This window comes from Pan troglodytes, chromosome 23 (assembly GCF_028858775.2).
Source record: "Pan troglodytes isolate AG18354 chromosome 23, NHGRI_mPanTro3-v2.0_pri, whole genome shotgun sequence".
Lineage (NCBI taxonomy): Eukaryota > Metazoa > Chordata > Mammalia > Primates > Hominidae > Pan > Pan troglodytes.
In genome coordinates, this window is record NC_086016.1 from 56,061,259 (window position 1) to 56,081,190 (window position 19,932).

Genomic DNA, 19,932 nt, shown 5'->3' on the forward strand with positions numbered 1-19,932 from the left:
TGTTTATACAGATAGCGGTGTAGATATTTCCATGTTTATAGAGATAACGGTGTAGATATTTCCATTTTTATACACATAGCGGTGTAGTTATTTCCATGTTTATACAGATGACTGTGTACATATTTCCATGTTTATACAGATGGCGGTGTAGATATTTCCATGTTTATACAGATAGCGGTCTACATATTTCCATGTTTATACAGATACCGGTGTAGATATTTCCATGTTTATACAGATAGCGGTGTAGATATTTCCATGTTTATACAGATGACTGTGTAGATATTTCCATGTTTTTTACAGATGGCGGTGTAAATTTTTCCATGTTACGCAGATAGCGGTGTGGATATTTCCATGTTTATACAGACAGCGATGTAGATATTTCCATGTTTATAGAGATGGCTTTGTAGTTATTTCCATGTTTATACAGATTGCAGTGTAGATATTTCCATGTTTATACAGATAGTGGGGTAGATATTTCCATGTTTATACAGATGACTGTGTAGGTATTTCCATGTTTATACATATGGCGGTGTAGATATTTCCATGTTCAGAGAGATAGCCATGAAGATATTTCCATGTTTATACAGACAGTGGTGTAGATATTTCCATGTTTATAGATATAGCGGTGTAGATATTTCCATAGTTATGCAGATAGCTGTGTAGACATTTCCATGTTTATACAGATAGCGGTGTAGACATTTCCATGTTTATACAGATAGCGGTGGAGATATTTCCATGATTAGACAGATAGCGGTGGAGATATTTCAATGTTTATACAGATGACTGTGTAGATATTTCCATTTGTATACAGATGGCAGTGTAGATATTTCCATGTTTATACAGATGGCAGTGTAGATATTTCCATGTTTACACAGATTGCTGTGTGGCTATTTTCATGTTTATAGAAATAGCGATGTAGGTATTTCCATGTTTATAGAAATGGCTGTGTAGATATTTCCATGTTTACACAGATGACTGTGTAGGTATTTCCATGTATATCCAGAAGGCAGTGTTGATATTTCAATGTTTATAGAGATAGCAGTTTAGTTATTTCCATGTTTATACGGATGGCAGTGTAGATATTTCCATGTTTATACAGAAGGCGGTGAAGATATTTCCATGTTTTTAGGGATAGCCATGTAGATATTTCCATGTTTATACAGATAGCGGTGTTGACATTTCCATGTTTATAGAGATAGCGGTGTAGATATTTCCATATTTATGCAGATAGCGGAGTAGATATTTCCATGTTTATAGAGATAGCAGTGTAGATATTAACATGTTTATACAGATAGCGGGGTAGATATATCCATGTTTATACAGATTGTGGTGTAGATAATTCCATGTTTACACAGATAGCGGTGTAGATATTTCCAAGTTTATACAGATAGTGGTGTAGATATTTCCATGTTTACAGAGACAGAGGTGTAGATATTTCCATATTCACACAGATTGCTGTGTACATATTTCCATATTTAAACCGACAGCTCTGAAGATATTCCCATGTTTACACAGATACTGTTGTAGATGTTTCCATGTTTATAGAGATTGCAGTGTAGATATTTCCATGTTTATAAAGATAGCGGTGAGGTTATTTCCATGTTTATGCAGATAGCGGTGGAGATATTTCCATGTTTATAAAAATAGTGCTGTAGATATTTGCTTGTTTATACAGATAGCGGTGTAGATATTTCCATGTTTCTACAGATAGCGGTGTAGATATTTCCATGTTTATAGAGATAGCGGAGGAGATATTTCCATGTTTTTACAGATAGCAATGTAAATATCTGAATGTTTATACAGATAGCGGTCTAGATATTTCCATGTTTATATAGATAACGGTGTAGATATTTCCATTTTTATACACATAGCGGTGTAGTTATTTCCATGTTTATACAGATGACTGTGTACATATTTCCATGTTTATACAGATGGCAGTGTAGATATTTCCATGTTTATACAGAGAGCGGTCAAGATATTTCCATGTTTATACAGATAGCGGTGTAGATATTTCCATGTTTATACAGATAGCGGTGTAGGTATTTCCGTGTTTATACAGATAGCGGTGGACATATTTTCAAGTTTATACAGATAGCGGTGGACATATTTTCATGTTTATAGAGATGGCAGTGTGGATATTTCCAAGTTTATAAAGATAGCGGTGTCGATATTTCCGTGTTTATACAGATAGCGGTGCAGGTATTTCCATGTTTGTAGAGACAGCGGTGTAGATATTTCCATGTTTTTACAGATGGGGGTGTAGATATTTCCATGTTTATACAGATGACAGTGTAGATATTTCCATGTTTTTTACAGATGGCGGTGTAAATATTTCCATGTTACGCAGATAGCGGTGTGGATATTTCCATGTTTATACAGACAGCGATGTAGATATTTCCATGTTTATAGAGATGGCTGTGTAGTTATTTCCATTTTTATACAGATTGCAGTGTAGATATTTCCATGTTTATACAGATAGTGGGGTAGATATTTCCATGTTTATACAGATGACTGTGTAGGTATTTCCATGTTTATACATATGGCGGTGTAGATATTTCCATGTTTAGAGAGATAGCCATGAAGATATTTCCATGTTTATACAGACAGTGGTGTAGACATTTCCATGTTTATAGAGATAGCGGTGTAGATATTTCCATAGTTATACAGATAGCGTTGTAGATATTTCCATGTTTATACAGATAGCGGTGTAGCTGTTTCCATGTTTATACAGATAGCGGTGTAGATATATCCATGTTTATACAGATCGTGGTGTATATATTTCCATGTTTATACAGATAGCGGTGTAGATATTTCCATGTTTATACAGATAGGGGTGTAGATATTTCCATATTTACAGAGATAGAGGTGGAGATATTTCCATATTTGCAGATTGCGGTGTACATGTTTCCACGTTTATACAGATAGCGGTGTAGATATTTCCATGTTTATACAGATAGCGGTGTAGATATTTCCATGTTTATACAGATAGCGGTGTAGATATTTCCATGTTTATACAGATAGCGGTGTAGATATATCCATGTATATACAGATTGCGGTGTAGATATTTCCATGTTTATAAAGATAGCGGTGTAGATATTTCTATGTTTACACAGATAGCGGTGAAAATATTCCCATGTTTATACAGATAGTGTAGTAAATATATCCATGTTTATACAGATAGCGGTGTAGATATTTCCATGTTTATACAGATAGCGGTTTAGTTATTTCCATATTTACAGAGATAGAGGTGTAGATATTTCCATATTTGCACAGATTGCGGTGTACATATTTCCACGTTTATACAGATTGTGGTGTAGATATTTCCATGTTTATACAGATAGCGTTGTAGATATTTCCATGTTTATACAGATAGCGGTGTAGATATTTCCATGTTTATACAGATAGCGGTGTAGATATATCCATGTTTACACAGATTGCGGTGTAGACATTTCCATGTTTATAAAGATAGCGGTGTAGATATTTCTATGTTTACACAGATTGCGGTGGAAATATTTCCATGTTTATACAGATAGCGATGTAAATATTTCCATGTTTATACAGATAGCGGAGTAGGTATATCCATGTTTATAGAGATAGCAGTGTAGACATTTCCATGTTTATACAGATAGCGGTGTAGATATTTCCATGTTTATACAGATAGCGGTGGAGATATTTCCATGATTAGACAGATAGCGGGGGAGATATTACAATGTTTATACAGATGACTGTGTAGATATTTCCATTTGTATACAGATGGCAGTGTAGATATTTCCATGTTTATACAGATGGCAGTGTAGATATTTCCATGTTTATACAGATTGCTGTGTGGCTATTTTCATGTTTATAGAAATAGCGATGTAGGTATTTCCATGTTTATAGAAATGGCTGTGTAGATATTTCCATGTTTACACAGATGACTGTGTAGGTATTTCCATGTATATCCAGAAGGCAGTGTTGATATTTCAGTGTTTATAGAGATAGCAGTTTAGTTATTTCCATGTTTATACAGATGGCAGTGTAGATATTTCCATGTTTATACAGAAGGCGGTGAAGATATTTCCATGTTTTTAGGGATAGCCATGTAGATATTTCCATGTTTATACAGATAGCGGTGTTGACATTTCCATGTTTATAGAGATAGTGGGGTAGATATTTCCATGTTTATACAGATAGCGGTGTAGATATATCCATGTTTATACAGATCGTGGTGTATATATTTCCATGTTTATACATATAGCGGTGTAGATATTTCCATGTTTATACAGATAGCGGTTTAGTTATTTCCATATTTACAGAGACAGAGGTGTAGATATTTCCATATTTGCACAGATTGCGGTGTACATATTTCCACGTTTATGCAGATTGTGGTGTAGATGTTTCCATGTTTATACAGATAGCGGTGTAGATATTTCCATGTTTATACAGATAGCGGTGTAGATATTTCCATGTTTATACAGATAGCGGTGTAGATATATCCATGTTTACAGAGATTGCGGTGTAGACATTTCCATGTTTATAAAGATAGCGGTGTAGATATTTCTATGTTTACACAGATTGTGGTGGAAATATTTCCATGTTTATACAGATAGCGATGTAAATATTTCCATGTTTATACAGATAGCGGAGTAGATATATCCATGTTTATACAGATAGCAGTGTAGACATTTCCATGTTTATACAGATAGCGGTGTAGATATTTCCATGTTTATACAGATAGCGGTGGAGATATTTCCATGATTAGACAGATAGCGGTGGAGATATTACAATGTTTATACAGATGACTGTGTAGATATTTCCATTTGTATACAGATGGCAGTGTAGATATTTCCATGTTTATACAGATGGCAGTGTAGATATTTCCATGTTTATACAGATTGCTGTCTGGCTATTTTCATGTTTATAGAAATAGCGATGTAGGTATTTCCATGTTTATAGAAATGACTGTGTAGATATTTCCATGTTTACACAGATGACTGTGTAGGTATTTCCATGTATATCCAGAAGGCAGTGTTGATATTTCAGTGTTTATAGAGATAGCAGTTTAGTTATTTCCATGTTTATGCAGATGGCAGTGTAGATATTTCCATGTTTATACAGAAGGCGGTGAAGATATTTCCATGTTTTTAGGGATAGCCATGTAGACATTTCCAGGTTTATACAGATAGCGGTGTTGACATTTCCATGTTTATAGAGATAGCGGTGTAGATATTTCCATATTTATGCAGATAGCGGAGTAGATATTTCCATGTTTATAGAGATAGCAGTGTAGACATTAACATGTTTATACAGATAGCGGTGTAGATATATCCATGTTTATACAGATAGCGGTGTAGATATTTCCAGGTTTATACAGATAGTGGTGTAGATATTTCCATGTTTACAGATACAGAGGTGTAGATATTTCCATATTCACAAAGATTGCTGTGTACATATTTCCATATTTAAACCGACAGGTCTGAAGATATTCCCATGTTTACACAGATACTGTTGTAGATGTTTCCATGTTTATAGAGATTGCAGTGTAGATATTTCCATGTTTATAAAGATAGCGGTGTAGATATTTCCATGTTTATGCAGATAGCGGTGGAGATATTTCCATGTTTATATAGATAGCGCTGTAGATATTTGCTTGTTTATACAGATAGCGGTGTAGATATTTCCATGTTTATACAGATAGCGGTGTAGATATTTCCATGTTTATAGAGATAACGGTGTAGATATTTCCATTTTTATACACATAGCGGTGTAGTTATTTCCATGTTTATACAGATGACTGTGTACATATTTCCATGTTTATACAGATGGCGGTGTAGATATTTCCATGTTTATACAGATAGCGGTCTACATATTTCCATGTTTATACAGATAGCGGTGTAGATATTTCCATGTTTATACAGATAGCGGTGTAGATATTTCCATGTTTATACAGATAGCGGTGTAGATATATCCATGTTTACAGAGATTGCGGTGTAGACATTTCCATGTTTATAAAGATAGCGGTGTAGATATTTCTATGTTTACACAGATTGTGGTGGAAATATTTCCATGTTTATACAGATAGCGATGTAAATATTTCCATGTTTATACAGATAGCGGAGTAGATATATCCATGTTTATACAGATAGCAGTGTAGACATTTCCATGTTTATACAGATAGCGGTGTAGATATTTCCATGTTTATACAGATAGCGGTGGAGATATTTCCATGATTAGACAGATAGCGGTGGAGATATTACAATGTTTATACAGATGACTGTGTAGATATTTCCATTTGTATACAGATGGCAGTGTAGATATTTCCATGTTTATACAGATGGCAGTGTAGATATTTCCATGTTTATACAGATTGCTGTCTGGCTATTTTCATGTTTATAGAAATAGCGATGTAGGTATTTCCATGTTTATAGAAATGACTGTGTAGATATTTCCATGTTTACACAGATGACTGTGTAGGTATTTCCATGTATATCCAGAAGGCAGTGTTGATATTTCAGTGTTTATAGAGATAGCAGTTTAGTTATTTCCATGTTTATGCAGATGGCAGTGTAGATATTTCCATGTTTATACAGAAGGCGGTGAAGATATTTCCATGTTTTTAGGGATAGCCATGTAGACATTTCCAGGTTTATACAGATAGCGGTGTTGACATTTCCATGTTTATAGAGATAGCGGTGTAGATATTTCCATATTTATGCAGATAGCGGAGTAGATATTTCCATGTTTATAGAGATAGCAGTGTAGACATTAACATGTTTATACAGATAGCGGTGTAGATATATCCATGTTTATACAGATAGCGGTGTAGATATTTCCAGGTTTATACAGATAGTGGTGTAGATATTTCCATGTTTACAGAGACAGAGGTGTAGATATTTCCATATTCACAAAGATTGCTGTGTACATATTTCCATATTTAAACCGACAGGTCTGAAGATATTCCCATGTTTACACAGATACTGTTGTAGATGTTTCCATGTTTATAGAGATTGCAGTGTAGATATTTCCATGTTTATAAAGATAGCGGTGTAGATATTTCCATGTTTATGCAGATAGCGGTGGAGATATTTCCATGTTTATATAGATAGCGCTGTAGATATTTGCTTGTTTATACAGATAGCGGTGTAGATATTTCCATGTTTATACAGATAGCGGTGTAGATATTTCCATGTTTATAGAGATAACGGTGTAGATATTTCCATTTTTATACACATAGCGGTGTAGTTATTTCCATGTTTATACAGATGACTGTGTACATATTTCCATGTTTATACAGATGGCGGTGTAGATATTTCCATGTTTATACAGATAGCGGTCTACATATTTCCATGTTTATACAGATACCGGTGTAGATATTTCCATGTTTATACAGATAGCGGTGTAGATATTTCCATGTTTATACAGATGACTGTGTAGATATTTCCATGTTTTTTACAGATGGCGGTGTAAATTTTTCCATGTTACGCAGATAGCGGTGTGGATATTTCCATGTTTATACAGACAGCGATGTAGATATTTCCATGTTTATAGAGATGGCTTTGTAGTTATTTCCATGTTTATACAGATTGCAGTGTAGATATTTCCATGTTTATACAGATAGTGGGGTAGATATTTCCATGTTTATACAGATGACTGTGTAGGTATTTCCATGTTTATACATATGGCGGTGTAGATATTTCCATGTTCAGAGAGATAGCCATGAAGATATTTCCATGTTTATACAGACAGTGGTGTAGATATTTCCATGTTTATAGATATAGCGGTGTAGATATTTCCATAGTTATGCAGATAGCTGTGTAGACATATCCAGGTTTATACAGATAGCGGTGTAGACATTTCCATGTTTATACAGATAGCGGTGGAGATATTTCCATGATTAGACAGATAGCGGTGGAGATATTTCAATGTTTATACAGATGACTGTGTAGATATTTCCATTTGTATACAGATGGCAGTGTAGATATTTCCATGTTTATACAGAGGGCAGTGTAGATATTTCCATGTTTATTCAGATTGCTCTGTGGCTATTTTCATGTTTATAGAAATAGCGGTGTAGGTATTTCCATGTTTATAGAGATGGCTGTGTAGATATTTCCATGTTTACACAGATGACTGTGTAGGTATTTCCATGTATATCCAGAAGGCAGTGTTGATATTTCAATGTTTATAGAGATAGCAATTTAGTTATTTCCATGTTTATACAGATGGCAGTGTAGATATTTCCATGTTTATACAGAAGGCGGTGAAGATATTTCCATGTTTTTAGGGATAGCCATGTAGATATTTCCATGTTTATACAGATAGCGGTGTTGACTTTTCCATGTTTATAGAGATAGCGGTGTAGATATTTCCATGTTTATAGAGATAGCGGTGTAGATATATCCATGTTTATACAGATCGTGGGGTATATATTTCCATGTTTATACAGATAGCGGTGTAGATATTTCCATGTTTATACAGATAGCTTTGTAGATATTTCCATATTTACAGAGATAGAGGTGTAGATATTTCCATATTTGCACAGATTGTGGTGTACATATTTCCACGTTTATACAGATTGTGGTGTAGATATTTCCATGTTTATACAGATAGCGGTGTAGATATTTCCATGTTTATACAGAGAGCGGTGTAGATATTTCCATGTTTATACAGATAGCGGTGTAGATATATCCATGTTTACACAGTTTGCGGTGTAGTTATTTCCATGTTTATAAAGATAGCGGTGCAGATATTTCTATGTTTACACAGATTGCGGTGGAAATATTTCCATGTTTATACAGATAGCGATGTAAATATTTCCATGTTTATACAGATAGTGGAGTAGATATATCCATGTTTATACAGATAGCAGTGTAGACATTTCCATGTTTATACAGATAGCGGTGTAGATATTTCCATGTTTATACAGATAGCGGTGGAGATATTTCCATGATTAGACAGATAGCGGTGGAGATATTACAATGTTTATACAGATGACTGTGTAGATATTTCCATTTGTATACAGATGGCAGTGTAGATATTTCCATGTTTATACAGATGGCAGTGTAGATATTTCCATGTTTACACAGATTGCTGTGTGGCTATTTTCATGTTTATAGAAATAGCGATGTAGGTATTTCCATGTTTATAGAAATGGCTGTGTAGATATTTCCATGTTTACACAGATGACTGTGTAGGTATTTCCATGTATATCCAGAAGGCAGTGTTGATATTACAATGTTTATAGAGATAGCAGTTTAGTTATTTCCATGTTTATACGGATGGCAGTGTAGATATTTCCATGTTTATACAGAAGGCGGTGAAGATATTTCCATGTTTTTAGGGATAGCCATGTAGATATTTCCATGTTTATACAGATAGCGGTGTTGACATTTCCATGTTTATAGAGATAGCGGTGTAGATATTTCCATATTTATGCAGATAGCGGAGTAGATATTTCCATGTTTATAGAGATAGCAGTGTAGATATTAACATGTTTATACAGATAGCGGGGTAGATATATCCATGTTTATACAGATTGTGGTGTAGATATTTCCATGTTTATACAGATAGCGGTGTAGATATTTCCAAGTTTATACAGATAGTGGTGTAGATATTTCCATGTTTACAGAGACAGAGGTGTAGATATTTCCATATTCACACAGATTGCTGTGTACATATTTCCATATTTAAACCGACAGCTCTGAAGATATTCCCATGTTTACACAGATACTGTTGTAGATGTTTCCATGTTTATAGAGATTGCGGTGTAGATATTTCCATGTTTATAAAGATAGCGGTGAGGATATTTCCATGTTTATGCAGATAGCGGTGGAGATATTTCCATGTTTATAAAAATAGTGTTGTAGATATTTGCTTGTTTATACAGATAGCGGTGTAGATATTTCCATGTTTATACAGATAGCGGTGTAGATATTTCCATGTTTATAGAGATAGCGGAGGAGATATTTCCATGTTTTTACAGATAGCAATGTAAATATTTGAATGTTTATACAGATAGCGGTCTAGATATTTCCATGTTTATATAGATAACGGTGTAGATAATTCCATTTTTATACACATAGCGGTGTAGTTATTTCCATGTTTATACAGATGACTGTGTACATATTTCCATGTTTATACAGATGGCGGTGTAGATATTTCCATGTTTATACAGAGAGCGGTCTAGATATTTCCATGTTTATACAGATAGCGGTGTAGATATTTCCATGTTTATACAGATAGCGGTGTAGGTATTTCCATGTTTATTCAGATAGCGGTGGACATATTTTCAAGTTTATACAGATAGCGGTGGACATATTTTCATGTTTATAGAGATGGCAGTGTAGATATTTCCAAGTTTATAAAGATAGCGGTGTCGATATTTCCGTGTTTATACAGATAGCGGTGCAGGTATTTCCATGTTTGTAGAGACAGCGGTGTAGATATTTCCATGTTTTTACAGATGGGGGTGTAGATATTTCCATGTTTATACAGATGACAGTGTAGATATTTCCATGTTTTTTACAGATGGCGGTGTAAATATTTCCATGTTACGCAGATAGCGGTGTGGATATTTCCATGTTTATACAGACAGCGATGTAGATATTTCCATGTTTATAGAGATGGCTGTGTAGTTATTTCCATGTTTATACAGATTGCAGTGTAGATATTTCCATGTTTATACAGATAGTGGGGTAGATATTTCCATGTTTATACAGATGACTGTGTAGGTATTTCCATGTTTAGAGAGATAACCATGAAGATATTTCCATGTTTATACAGACAGTGTTGTAGACATTTCCATGTTTATAGAGATAGCGGTGTAGATATTTCCATAGTTATACAGATAGCGGTGTAGATATTTCCATGTTTATACAGATAGCGGTGTAGATGTTTCCATGTTTATACAGATAGCGGTGTAGATATATCCATGTTTATACTGATCGTGGTGTATATATTTCCATGTTTATACAGATAACGGTGTAGATTTTTCCATGTTTATACAGATAGAGGTGTAGATATTTCCATATTTGCACCGATTGTGGTTTACATATTTCCACGTTTATACAGATAGTGGTGTAGATATTTCCATGTTTATACAGATAGCGGTGTAGATATTTCCATGTTTATACAGATAGCGGTGTAGATATTTCCATGTTTATACAGATAGCGGTGTAGATATATCCATGTATATACAGATTGTGGTTTAGATATTTCCATGTTTATAAAGATAGCGGTGTAGATATTTCTATGTTTACACAGATTGCGGTGGAAATATTTCCATGTTTATACAGATAGCGATGTAAATATTCCCATGTTTATACAAATAGCGGAGTAGATATATCCATGTTTATACAGATAGCGGTGTAGACATTTCCATGTTTATACAGATAGCGGTGTAGATATCTCCATGTTTATACAGATAGCGGTGGAGATATTTCCATGATTAGACAGATAGCGGTGGAGATATTTCAATGTTTATTCAGATGACTGTGTAGATATTTCCATTTGTATACAGATGGCAGTGTAGATATTTCCATGTTTATACAGATGGCAGTGTAGATATTTCCATGTTTATACAGATTGCTGTGTGGCTATTTTCATGTTTATAGAAATATCGGTGTAGGTATTTCCATGTTTATAGAGATGGCTGTGTAGATATTTCCATGTTTACACAGATGACTGTGTAGGTATTTCCATGTATATCCAGAAGGCAGTGTTGATATTTCAAGGTTTATAGAGATAGCAGTTTAGTTATTTCCATGTTTATACAGATGGCAGTGTAGATATTTCCATGTTTATACAGAAGGCGGTGAAGATATTTCCATGTTTTTAGGGATAGCCATGTAGATATTTACATGTTTATACAGATAGCGGTGTTGACATTTCCATGTTTATAGAGATAGCGGTGTAGATATTTCCATGTTTATACAGATAGCGGTGTAGATATATCCATGTTTATACAGATCGTGGTGTATATATTTCCATGTTTATACAGATAGCGGTGTAGATATTTCCATGTTTATACAGATAGCGGTGTAGATATATCCATGTATATACAGATTGCGGTGTAGATATTTCCATGTTTATAAAGATAGCGGTGAAGATATTTCTATGTTTACACAGATTGCGGTGGAAATATTTCCATGTTTATACAGATGGCGATGTAAATATTCCCATGTTTATACAGATAGCGGAGTAGATATATCCATGTTTATACAGATAGCTGTGTAGACATTTCCATGTTTATACAGATAGCGGTGTAGACATTTCCATGTTTATACAGATAGCGGTGGAGATATTTCCATGATTAGACAGATAGCGGTGGAGATATTTCAATGTTTATACAGATGACTGTGTAGATATTTCCATTTGTATACAGATGGCAGTGTAGATATTTCCATGTTTATACAGAGGGCAGTGTAGATATTTCCATGTTTATTCAGATTGCTCTGTGGCTATTTTCATGTTTATAGAAATAGCGGTGTAGGTATTTCCATGTTTATAGAGATGGCTGTGTAGATATTTCCATGTTTACACAGATGACTGTGTAGGTATTTCCATGTATATCCAGAAGGCAGTGTTGATATTTCAATGTTTATAGAGATAGCAATTTAGTTATTTCCATGTTTATACAGATGGCAGTGTAGATATTTCCATGTTTATACAGAAGGCGGTGAAGATATTTCCATGTTTTTAGGGATAGCCATGTAGATATTTCCATGTTTATACAGATAGCGGTGTTGACTTTTCCATGTTTATAGAGATAGCGGTGTAGATATTTCCATGTTTATACAGATAGCGGTGTAGATATATCCATGTTTATACAGATCGTGGTGTATATATTTCCATGTTTATACAGATAGCGGTGTAGATATTTCCATGTTTATACAGATAGCTTTGTAGATATTTCCATATTTACAGATATAGAGGTGTAGATATTTCCATATTTGCACAGATTGTGGTGTACATATTTCCACGTTTATACAGATTGTGGTGTAGATATTTCCATCTTTATACAGATAGCGGTGTAGATATTTCCATGTTTATACAGATAGCGGTGTAGATATTTCCATGTTTATACAGATAGCGGTGTAGATATATCCATGTTTACACAGTTTGCGGTGTAGTTATTTCCATGTTTATAAAGATAGCGGTGTAGATATTTCTATGTTTACACAGATTGCGGTGGAAATATTTCCATGTTTATACAGATAGCGATGTAAATATTTCCATGTTTATACAGATAGCGGAGTAGATATATCCATGTTTATACAGATAGCAGTGTAGAAATTTCCATGTTTATACAGATAGCGGTGTAGACATTTCCATGTTTATACAGATAGCGGTGGAGATATTTCCATGATTAGACAGATAGCGGTGGAGATATTACAATGTTTATACAGATGACTGTGTAGATATTTCCATTTGTATACAGATGGCAGTGTAGATATTTCCATGTTTATACAGATGGCAGCGTAGATATTTCCATGTTTACACAGATTGCTGTGTGGCTATTTTCATGTTTATAGAAATAGCGATGTAGGTATTTCCATGTTTATAGAAATGGCTGTGTAGATATTTCCATGTTTACACAGATGACTGTGTAGGTATTTCCATGTATATCCAGAAGGCAGTGTTGATATTTCAATGTTTATAGAGATAGCAGTTTAGTTATTTCCATGTTTATACGGATGGCAGTGTAGATATTTCCATGTTTATACAGAAGGCGGTGAAGATATTTTCATGTTTTTAGGGATAGCCATGTAGATATTTACATGTTTATACAGATAGCGGTGTTGACATTTCCATGTTTATAGAGATAGCGGTGTAGATATTTCCATGTTTATACAGATAGCGGTGTAGATATATCCATGTTTACACAGATTGCGGTGTAGACATTTCCATGTTTATAAAGATAGCGGTGTAGATATTTCTATGTTTACACAGATTGCGTTGGAAATATTTCCATGTTTATACAGATAACGATGTAAATATTTCCATGTTTATACAGATAGCGGAGTAGATATATCCATGTTTATACAGATAGCAGTGTAGACATTTCCATGTTTATACAGATAGCGGTGTAGATATTTCCATGTTTATACAGATAGCGGTGGAGATATTTCCATGATTAGACAGATTGCGGTGGAGATATTACAATGTTTATACAGATGACTGTGTAGATATTTCCATTTGTATACAGATGGCAGTGTAGATATTTCCAGGTTTATACAGATGGCAGTGTAGATATTTCCATGTTTATACAGATTGCTGTGTGGCTATTTTCATGTTTATAGAAATAGCGATGTAGGTATTTCCATGTTTATAGAAATGGCTGTGTAGATATTTCCATGTTTACACAGATGACTGTGTAGGTATTTCCATGTATATCCAGAAGGCAGTGTTGATATTTCAAGGTTTATAGAGATAGCAGTTTAGTTATTTCCATGTTTATACAGATGGCAGTGTAGATATTTCCATGTTTATACAGAAGGTGGTGAAGATATTTCCATGTTTTTAGGGATAGCCATGTAGATATTTCCATGTTTATACAGATAGCGGTGTTGACATTTCCATGTTTATAGAGATAGCGGTGTAGATATTTCCATGTTTATACAGATAGCGGTGTAGATATATCCATGTTTATACAGATCGTGGTGTATATATTTCCATGTTTATACATATAGCGGTGTAGATATTTCCATGTTTATACAGATAGCGGTTTAGATATTTCCATATTTACAGAGATAGAGGTGTAGATATTTCCATATTTGCACAGATTGCGGTGTACATATTTCCACGTTTATACAGATTGTGGTGTAGATATTTCCATGTTTATACAGATAGCGGTGTAGATATTTCCATGTTTATACAGATAGCGGTGTAGTTATTTTCATGTTTATACAGATAGCGGTGTAGATATATCCATGTTTACACAGATTGCGGTGTAGACATTTCCATGTTTATAAAGATAGCGGTGTAGATATTTCAATGTTTACACAGATTGCGGTGTAAATATTTCCATGTTTATACAGATAGCGATGTAAATATTTCCATGTTTATACAGATAGCGGAGTAGATATATCCATGTTTATACAGATAGCAGTGTAGACATTTCCAGGTTTATACAGATAGCGGTGTAGATATTTAAATGTTTATACAGATAGCGGTGGAGATATTTCCATGATTAGACAGATAGCGGTGGAGATATTACAATGTTTACACAGATGACTGTGTAGATATTTCCATTTGTATACAGATGGCAGTGTAGATATTTCCATGTTTATACAGATGGCAGTGTAGATATTTCCATGTTTATACAGATTGCTGTGTGGCTATTTTCATGTTTATAGAAATAGCGGTGTAGGTATTTCCATGTTTATAGAGATGGCTGTGTACATATTTCCATGTTTACACAGATGACTGTGTAGGTATTTCCATGTATATCCAGAAGGCAGTGTTGATATTTCAATGTTTATAGAGATAGCAGTTTAGTTATTTCCATGTTTATACAGATGGCAGTGTAGATATTTCCATGTTTATACAGAAGGCGGTGAAGATATTTCCATGTTTTTAGGGATAGCCATGTAGATATTTCCATGTTTATACAGATAGCGGTGTTGACATTTCCATGTTTATAGAGATAGCGGTGTAGATATTTCCATGTTTATACAGATAGCGGTGTAGATATATCCATCTTTATACAGATCGTGATGTATATATTTCCATGTTTATACAGATAGCGGTGTATATATTTCCATGTTTATACAGATAGCTGTGTTGATATTTCCATATTTACAGAGATAGAGGTGGAGATATTTCCATATTTGCACAGATTGCGGTGTACATGTTTCCACGTTTATACAGATAGTGGTGTAGATATTTCCATGTTTATACACATAGCGGTGTAGATATTTCCATGTTTATACAGATAGCAGTGTAGATATTTCCATGTTTATACAGATAGCGGTGTAGATATATCCATGTTTACACAGATTGCGGTGTAGTTATTTCCATGTTTATAAAGATAGCGGTGTAGATATTTCTATGTTTACACAGATTGCGGTGGAAATATTTCCATGTTTATACAGATAGCCATGTAAATATTTCCATGTTTATACAGATAGCGGAGTAGATATATCCATGTTTATACAGATAGCAGTGTAGACATTTCCATGTTTATACAGATAGCGGTGTAGATATTTCCATGTTTATACAGATAGCGGTGGAGATATTACCATGATTAGACAGATAGCGGTGGAGATATTTCAATGTTTATACAGATGACTGTGTAGATATTTCCATTTGTATACAGATGGCAGTGTAGATATTTCCATGTTTATACAGATGGCAGTGTAGATATTTCCATGTTTATACAGATTGCTGTGTGGCTATTTTCATGTTTATAGAAATAGCGATGTAGGTATTTCCATGTTTATAGAGATGGCTGTGTAGATATTTCCATGTTTACACAGATGACTGTGTAGGTATTTCCATGTATATCCAGAAGGCAGTGTTGATATTTCAATGTTTACACAGATAGCAGTTTAGTTATTTCCATGTTTATACAGATGGCTATGTAGATATTTCCATGTTTATACAGAAGGCGGTGAAGATATTTCCATGTTTTTAGGGATAGCCATGTAGATATTTCCACGTTTATACAGATAGCGGTGTTGACATTTCCATGTTTATAGAGATAGCGGTGTAGATATTTCCATGTTTATACAGATAGCGGTGTAGATATATCCATGTTTATACAGATTGTGGTGTAGATATTTCCATGTTTATACAGATAGCGGTGTAGATATTTCCAGGTTTATACAGATAGTGGTGTAGATATTTCCATGCTTACATAGACAGAGGTGTAGATATTTCCATATTCACAGAGATTGCTGTGTACATATTTCCATATTTAAACCGACAGCTCTGAAGATATTCCCATGTTTACCCAGATACTGTTGTAGATATTTCCACGTTTATAGAGATTGCAGTGTAGATATTTCCATGTTTATAAAGATAGCGGTGTAGATATTTCCATGTTTATGCAGATAGCGGTGGAGATATTTCCATGTTTATATAGATAGCGCTGTAGATATTTGCTTGTTTATACAGATAGCGGTGTAGATATTTCCATGTTTCTACAGATAGCGGTGTAGATATTTCCAGGTTTATAGAGATAGCGGAGGAGATATTTCCATGTTTTTACAGATAGCAATGTAAATATTTGAATGTTTATACAGATAGCGGTATAGATATTTCCATGTTTATATAGATAACGGTGTAGATATTTCCATTTTTATTCACATAGCGGTGTAGTTATTTCCATGTTTATACAGATGACTGTGTACATATTTCCATGTTTATACAGATGGCGGTGCAGGTATTTCCATGTTTATACAGATAGCTGTCTAGATATTTCCATGTTTATACAGATAGCGGTGTAGATATTTCCATGTTTATACAGATAGCGGTGTAGATATTTCCAGGTATATACAGACAGCGGTGGACATATTTTCAATTTTATACAGATAGCGGTGGACATATTTTCATGTTTATAGAGATGGCAGTGTAGATATTTCCAAGTTTATAAAGATAGCGGTGTCGATATTTCCGTGTTTATACAGATAGCGGAGCAGGTATTTCCATGTTTGTAGAGACAGCGGTGTAGATATTTCCATGCTTTTACAGATGGGGGTGTAGATATTTCCATGTTTATACAGATGACTGTGTAGATACTTCCATGTTTTTTACAGATGGCGGTGTATATATTTCCATGTTACGCAGATAGCGGTGTGGATATTTCCATGTTTATACAGACAGCGATGTAGATATTTCCATGTTTATAGAGATGGCTGTGTAGTTATTTCCATGTTTATACAGATTGCAGTTTAGATATTTCCATGTTTATACAGATAGTGGGGTAGATATTTCCATGTTTATACAGATGACTGTGTAGGTATTTCCATGTTTATACATATGGCGGTGTAGATATTTCCATGTTTAGAGAGATAGCCATGAAGATATTTCCATGTTTATACAGACAGTCGTGTAGACATTTCCATGTTTATAGAGATAGCGGTGTAGATATTTCCATAGTTATACAGATAGCGGTGTAGATATTTCCAAGTTTATACAGATAGCGGTGTAGCTGTTTCCATGTTTATACAGATAGCGGTGTAGATATATCCATGTTTATACAGATCGTGGTGTATATATTTCCATGTTTATACAGATAGCGGTGTAGATATTTCCATGTTTATACAGATAGGGGTGCAGATATTTCCATATTTACAGAGAAAGAGGTGGAGATATTTCCATATTTGCAGATTGCGGTGTACATGTTTCCACGTTTATACAGATAGTGGTGTAGATATTTCCATGTTTATACAGATAGGGGTGTAGATATTTCCATGTTTATACAGATAGCGGTGTAGATATTTCCATGTTTATACAGATAGCGGTGTAGGTATATCCATGTATATACAGATTGCGGTGTAGATATTTCCATGTTTATAAAGATAGCGGTGTAGATATTTCTATGTTTACACAGATTGCGGTGGAAATATTTCCATGTTTATACAGATAGCGATGTAAATATTCCCATGTTTATACAGACAGCGGAGTAGATATATCCATGTTTATACAGATAGCGGTGTAGACATTTCCATGTTTATACAGATAGCGGTGTACATATTTCCATGTTTATACAGATAGCGGTGGAGATACTTCCATGATTAGACAGATAGCGGTGGAGATATTTCAATGTTTATACAGATGACTGTGTAGATATTTCCATTTGTATACAGATGGCAGTGTAGATATTTCCATGTTTATACAGATGGCAGTGTAGATATTTCCATGTTTATACAGATTGCTGTGTGGCTATTTTCATGTTTATAGAAATAGCGATGTAGGTATTTCCATGTTTATAGAGATGGCTGTGTAGATATTTCCATGTTTACACAGATGACTGTGTAGGTATTTCCATGTATATCCAGAAGGCAGTGTTGATATTTCAATGTTTATACAGATAGCAGTTTAGTTATTTCCATGTTTATACAGATGGCAGTGTAGATATTTCCATGTTTATACAGAAGGCTGTGAAGATATTTCCATGTTTTTAGGGATAGCTATGTAGATATTTCCATGTTTATACAGATAGCGGTGTTGACATTTCCATGTTTATAGAGATAGCGGTGTAGATATTTCCATATTTATGCAGATAGCAGAGTAGATAATTCCATGTTTATACAGATAGCAGTGTAGATATTAACATGTTTATACAGATAGCGGTGTAGATATATCCATGTTTATACAGATTGTGGTGTAGATATTTCCATGTTTATACAGATAGCGGTGTAGATATTTCCAGGTTTATACAGATAGTGGTGTAGATATTTGAATGTTTACAGAGACAGAGGTGTAGATATTTCCATATTCACAAAGATTGCTGTGTACATATTTCCATATTTAAACCGACAGCTCTGAAGATATTCCCATGTTTACACAGATACTGTTGTAGATGTTTCCATGTTTATAGAGATTGCAGTGTAGATATTTCCATGTTTATAAAGATAGCGGTGTAGATATTTCCTTGTTTATGCAGATAGCGGTGGAGATATTTCCATGTTTATACAGATGACTGTGTAGATATTTCCATGTATTTTTACAGATGGCGGTGTAAATATTTCCATGTTACGCAGATAGCGGTGTGGATATTTCCATGTTTATACAGACAGCGGTGTAGATATTTCCATGTTTTTACAGATGGGGGTGTAGATATTTCCATGTTTATACAGATGACTGTGTAGATATTTCCATGTTTTTTACAGATGGCGGTGTAAACATTTCCATGTTACGCAGATAGCGGTGTTGATATTTCCATAGTTATACAGATAGTGGTGTAGATATTTCCATGTTTATACAGATAGCGGTGTAGATGTTTCC